The sequence below is a fragment of the Anguilla rostrata genome, chromosome 7 (genome assembly GCF_018555375.3).
Source record: "Anguilla rostrata isolate EN2019 chromosome 7, ASM1855537v3, whole genome shotgun sequence".
NCBI lineage: Eukaryota > Metazoa > Chordata > Actinopteri > Anguilliformes > Anguillidae > Anguilla > Anguilla rostrata.
In genome coordinates, this window is record NC_057939.1 from 18,332,557 (window position 1) to 18,338,782 (window position 6,226).

General features: G+C 40.5%; 1 protein-coding gene and 1 long non-coding RNA gene across 13 annotated transcripts in view; one reads left to right on the forward strand and one right to left on the reverse strand.

The window, feature by feature from the left end:
- LOC135259249 (ELKS/Rab6-interacting/CAST family member 1-like) overlaps positions 1 to 4,367 on the reverse strand; it is a 218,688-nt gene extending 214,321 nt beyond the window's left edge. For 3 of the 11 annotated variants that reach the window (XM_064343388.1, XM_064343387.1, XM_064343392.1), the window contains exon 1: positions 4,164 to 4,363. The gene's annotated coding sequence lies outside the window, so the exon portion shown is untranslated. Of the gene's footprint in view, positions 1 to 4,163 lie in introns of all 11 variants that reach the window. The other 8 variants (XM_064343384.1, XM_064343391.1, XM_064343386.1 and 5 more) reach the window with 5 other exon arrangements.
- On the forward strand, positions 3,037 to 4,595 carry LOC135259252 (uncharacterized). 2 transcript variants are annotated; one of them, XR_010331223.1, is made up of 2 exons: positions 3,037 to 3,228; positions 4,315 to 4,595. It is a non-coding gene; the product is annotated as an uncharacterized LOC135259252 (long non-coding RNA). The 2 variants fall into 2 exon arrangements; XR_010331222.1 differs by lacking the exon at positions 3,037 to 3,228 and adding an exon at positions 3,353 to 4,150.
- The last annotated feature ends 1,631 nt before the right edge of the window (positions 4,596 to 6,226 follow it).

The window sequence follows — 6,226 nt, forward strand, 5'->3', positions numbered from 1 at the left end:
AGAAAGCTATTTCCATCTTGACGAAAGGGAAAAGGCTCGAGACGATAGACTGACAGGAAGTCGTTGTCAAGAGTGCTTGTAGTGACTGTGTCACATCATGCAGTCAGTGACTCCCGACTCCATGTACCAACCAAGTGTGCTTTCTCCTCTTCTGAGAAGCGGAAAGTCACTCCTACTTAAAGATACAAAGGGAGGGAGACTTGGCTAAGAGAGGAAAAAAAGGGCAGGTGAAGAAGAGAAAGAAGGTGTGTCTGTGGGAAGGGGGGGGGGGGGGGAGTACATTCCAGAAGGAGTTTCAGTTCACACATCGCATTTACGCAACACATAGAATTATTCCATCAATATATTTGTCACTGGAAGGCAGACATATCCAGGTGCTGGATAGCTGGCTATGCAGCATTCAAGCATAATTATTTCTCTGTGTAACTACACAAAGACTGCATGGGCAGGTTTACATGTTTGGATGAAAAACCATGTCCTCTCTCCCACCGATCCATTCTGCTGAAATTACATCAGAATGCAGTATCAGAACAGAAAGACAACCAAATTTTATATGGGGGTGGTGCGTGCTTCCAAATTCCCTGAAACTGTTTTTAAAAAAGGAGATGACGGTTGTCACAGCCAAAGCCCACAGGCTAATTTTCACTTCTAACAGGATAAATGTAAAAAAAAAGAATTTTTAATTTAAACTGTGCTGCACGACTTCTGAATGTGCGACTAGTGGGAGGATGAGGACTCAACAAACCCAGTCCACCAGAATGATCTAATTAGGTCACTTAAAAGATCAGCTGTGTGTGGAAAGCACATCGCAACCCCTGAGGATCGGCCCTGCTCTTCCCAGCTGGGTCATCGCTGCATGGGGCCGGTCAGGAGCCGCCTTAGAGCGCAGATCAATCACATACAGGTGGGGCGGGGAAAGCCAGCCGCCACCGCAGTGTGCTGCCTGCCCTGAACCTTACACCCCATTAACAGACCACATACCCCAAACTGTGAGCACAGACCAGATACCCCAAACTGTGAGCACAGACCACATACCCCAAACTGTGAGCACAAGTGCTCATCTGAGGCTGTATCCACACTTTCTTATAAAAAGTAGATTTTTCTGAGGGAGGGGGCTCAGATATATAGATGTTCATTCTTTCTTAGAATGCAGTCTGCATGTCCGCACTTGTCTAAAAAAAGGTATGGTACTCATTCTAATATAACCTGCCTTTTGCTAAATACGCCCACACTGATTCCCAGAACAGTAATTCCAGACTGTGAAGCTTTGACCGAGGACCAGCAGTGTGCCATACTGTAGTGGTTAAGGACATGGGGCTGCGACCCAAAAGCCACAGGTGTGATTACCAGGTGAAGTCACCCATTAGCAAGGTACTTAACATGCAAAGCTTCTTAATATCCAAGCATATGAATAATTAATATTAATACAAATAGAATGCAAACAAAAATGCAAGCTGAGAAGTGGCACCACTGTATCACTGTATCAGATTGTGGATCACATAAACAATGTAAATATTCCACGTTTCACAGAGGCTCTCAAGTTGAATTTGGGATGGGCGTTGCATCCAAAACCAGGTGGGCCTGCGGCCCCATCATAAAAAACTGGACTCCCTCCCTCTAAGCCAGGGTTAGAGAGACCACAAGGGGTGAGGAAGCAGCTTTGATCACTTCAGAAAGAAATCCAGCTTCCCTGTCACTCCTCTAAACGGTTTGACACAGACCAGGTGTGTCCAAACTCCAAAGTGCTTCCGGGATGCCGGAGGAGGGGGGGGTGGAGGGGGCAGTGGTTTGCTGATAAAACAAGCCGCTGATACAGACTGCCCTTGATAAAATCAAAAGCACATCCTCAGATGTATATACACAGCCAGCTGGAGTGGTATGCCATCTAAACTCATTTAAGTACAGCAAACCATACTGAATATTATTCACACAGTCCGATGTTTGGCTTAAGTGATTAGACCCATCAAATCATACAAGTGCAAGAACAGCCACTTGTTTCGAGTGCTTAAAAATGTACTACTCGCTAAGGTCTGGCTGCAATTTATACAACACAGACATAATTTGAAAAAATTACAGGCATGCTACAAGATGCCCTTACAGAAATAAAATAGCCTGCAAATATAAACACATTACCTAAATGTTGCAACATTTAAGAATTGTATGTAAATACTGGCACATTCAGATTAATGAATTCTTGAATATGCATACACTACAAAATGTACATTTTTATAGAACATATTTTTAATGATAAATCTAAAAAAGTCTACACATTAACAATACATTGCGGCACAAGGTGTTTCTGTAAGAAAATCTCTCTGGCCAGAAATTACTTTGCAAATACCCTGCAAAAATAACAAGCTTAAGAAATCCAAAATCCCAACGAGCTTGACTCCACCAATATCAGTCTAACGCAACTAAACCCCTGAGCAAGCATGCTTACCTGACCGGTGAGACCTCCACACAATCTACCTCACATCCTGAGCTCACACACCAGGACTGACATCATCGTCTAGGCCGCATCACAAAGAGCCCAAACCAAAGTTCACCTGAGAACACCCATTTCTGATAGCCCTGAATACCACTACCGATAATCTTGTACGGAATCTTATGTTAGCGCGAGACCAATGCTTGCCCCAAAAGGATATATGGATTTCTACTCTGGTGGCATATATATTGTCAGTCAAGCAGTGCATTAGATTTTAAACCAGCAACGATTTTAATCTGCAAAACAAAGGAAGTTGGTGGAGAGGGCATTCAGCATCTTAGCAGCAAGCCGAGTGGGCCTTGGTTATTGTGAATCTGACATTCAGGAGTTCAAATAATTTTTCAATAACTTTTTGAAAGCAAATAGCATTTTCTTACGTTATCGAGAAGTCTAGACAAGAATGTCATCATCGCAAACAAAAAATAAGTGTTCAGTTTCTATATCAAGCAGCTTTGTCGATATAGCGTTCGAGACTGGCTGTATCCACATTGAACAGGCGCGATATATCCCGAACAAGATAGTTGATTGGTCAACCTGTGGAGAATCGCAACGGATTCAACCTTAGATTCGCCCAGATCCCACGCTTATGTACACTAGAAGTGTAGGCGGGGAGGGGGAACCCCCCCACCCCCCCATTGCTATCAATTTTAAATTCAACCAACACGATTGATTACGAAGCCATTTCTTGACAGAAGAGAAGACATTGTAATGTATGAAGTCTATCAATCTACACGATTTAGCAGGTGACAAATGGCACGAGGCCGTTTGATTCGAAAATAGGGAGGATCCAATTCTTCCTTTTTAAATGGGCGGCAACAGTCATTCTTGGCGAGGTGTACCTGGTTACATATTGAAAATATATAAAAATAACGATCAAAAATTACGTTTTACAATACGTTGCATTTGATGAATCATGTATTAGCTAGTCGATTGCTTGCCTAACTGACCAAGCTTTCGTGGCTATCATATTTGTAACAATTTGCACATCTTGCTCATGTTGCAAAAATGCAGCCCGATCTCTTATCGTTAGCTAGCTGTTTGTCATAGTAGCTATCTTGCCATTGTGTTACCTTATTTGTTGGTAAATTGTTACATTGGCTTCGTTATCGTTTCAGATTTCGTAACTGCACAAAAAAGACCACAAGTCATGGGTTAAACACATAGATAAAACACTGGCAAATGAACACACATTAATAACGACCCACCGGGGGAAATGCAGTATTACGACTTCCACTACTGACGTGACAGTAACAGCCAGCTAGCTTGCTGGGGCGAAAAATGGACGATTCTTTTCAAATGGAAATGTAGCCGTCTTTATTTGTAGCCAGCTAACATTGCAAACTACCTGGTGGAAAATACCGATGAAAGGAGACACCCTTGATCGGTTTTCTCTCAATATATTTTCCCTTCCATCGCCTGTTCCCTCAACAATTACCAATGTATTTAACATATGATTTAATAGCGTTCTCCCTAAAGCGAACCGCCACATAGCACGATATTCTTATGTCATAAAAACGGAATTCCATTCCTTTCAATACAAATATAACGACTATACAGGACTGCACACATATGGAGCAGACAAGACGTCTCGGTCTCCCTGCCCAGCCAGCAGCAAGTCCGACTGTTCTTTGCAAGAACACAATGATGAAAACCACTTTTTAAAATGTAAGCCAGCTACCTTCTTCTCACATATCCCGTTTATCCAGTTGTAGGTAAAGCACGGCGCCGTACTCCTGTGTTGCGGACGGACCGTTATCAAAGGCAATCCGCTACATTAAAGGATGTGCTTTACTATAATACTTATTTCTCTTTTTTTCCTCTCTTGCCAGCACTACCAGTAGCTCCGCGAGCCAGGGCGCTTCAGTGACGTAAGGATCACGGTGCGCGTTCACGCCACAAACCCCCACCACCGCCACGCAAGAGTCGCCCGGTTCCTGAAGCCCATACGGACGCCATACTGAGAAGGTCCATTCTCCCACAGCAAAATAACGGAAATCGGGATGAATCGCCTGCTCTAAATATCCTTTGCCACCTTCGTCTATTTCCTTCATCTTCTTTGAAATTAACCGCAAACTATCCTGCTACTATTAAACATGGGTAGCGAATTATAGCACTGTTGTTAAGTCGTTATTCCGAAAAAATATTTTAATAATGGTGTGATTATAAGTTGCAGAAGTGTTTAGCCTACCTGTGTCTGTACTACGGGTTATGATGGTGAATTCGTAGGGAGCGATCGTGTATGCGTTGTTATGGAAATAGAATAGGCTATATGTTATAACAGCCTACAATATACGTTCCATAACTTGTTTGTTACATTGTCATTGTTATGTTTCAATTGATTTTGTTGACATTGTTTAAAGAAAAATGTGTTCTTCGTAGTGTATGACCTCATCATAAGATACGGGTTGCCCCTGTTATGCCATCAATAGACTGCTGTTCATATGATATGTTCAGATTGCAAACAGCAGATTTTGGGATGTTACTGAGAAGTTTCTAAATTAATATTTATATTTCATCTGCATCGACACAGGCCTGCGTTTTTGTGTGTGTGTGTGTGTGTGTGTGTGTGTGTGTGTGTGTGATCGTGCGTGCATGTGCATGTGTGTGTGCAGAACCAGCATCTGGTTATCATCTGAGAGGGACAGGGATTGTACAATGTCAAGTCATCTAGTGAGCACTAGCCTACCCCTGGGAGATTACTATACTGCAAGTGGAGTTTCAGCGTCAGTCTTATTTTGTGTCCCAGTTGTCTCTCTGGCAGCCTGTAGCCCGTAGCCTAAATAATAATAATGGTTAATGTAATAATACAAAATATTGTACTTTATATAGAGAGCACCTTTCATGTAAGGAGAAAATGCAAATCAAAGTGCTTCATGTTAGAACAAAAAAAAACTATATATAAAAAAATCTAATACAAAGTCATGCAATACATTAATGGATGAATATAATAAATGGAAAAGGTATACGAAACAATACAAAAAATGGAAATGTGTACAAACCAATAATTTTATCAATAACATAAACAATAATTACATACAACAATTATTCATATGTATGTTATTTATTCATAGCTGTATATAATTACCATCAATTTATGTAAAGAAATATTCCATAAATTATATTAATTTATTTATTCCTTTTAAGAAAGACACTTTTGAATTTACCCATGTAAGCCTTTTTTATTTTTTTAATATACAGGTGCACTCTGGTCTGTAATTTGTTTAATAAAATTATGTTTAATTTTCAAGCATTTATCTTACAATAAAAGGTTTTTTATATGTATCATATGCATTATACATACACAGATGTGTAATTGTGCACACTTCCAATTGAAATGAGCGACTTTTTGTTACGTTCCCCCGTCATACTTATCACCCCAGTTTTAAGTTCTTCTGTGGTGTAATTTGTAAACTGTCCACTAGTGGCCAGTGTTGCATCTTTCATAGCCCTCAGAGTCATTCATCTTTCTGTATATGAATGGTAAGCCACATACTGTAATTCATTGTCAAATGGTTGAAGGTGCGAGGGGTCTGTATTCTTATAGTATAGTTTTAGTTTTACAAACTCACATTTTCCATAATTTTCTTTTAAACATGAATGGCTGTGTCTGATGTATATAGTCCTGATGATTTAATTACCATTATTTATGACTTACGTTTTTGTATTTCCCATATTTGGAGTTCCTCTGTTTATATTCCTGTAAACATGCTATGTATTGGCAGATTGTGTAACTAGTTGTAC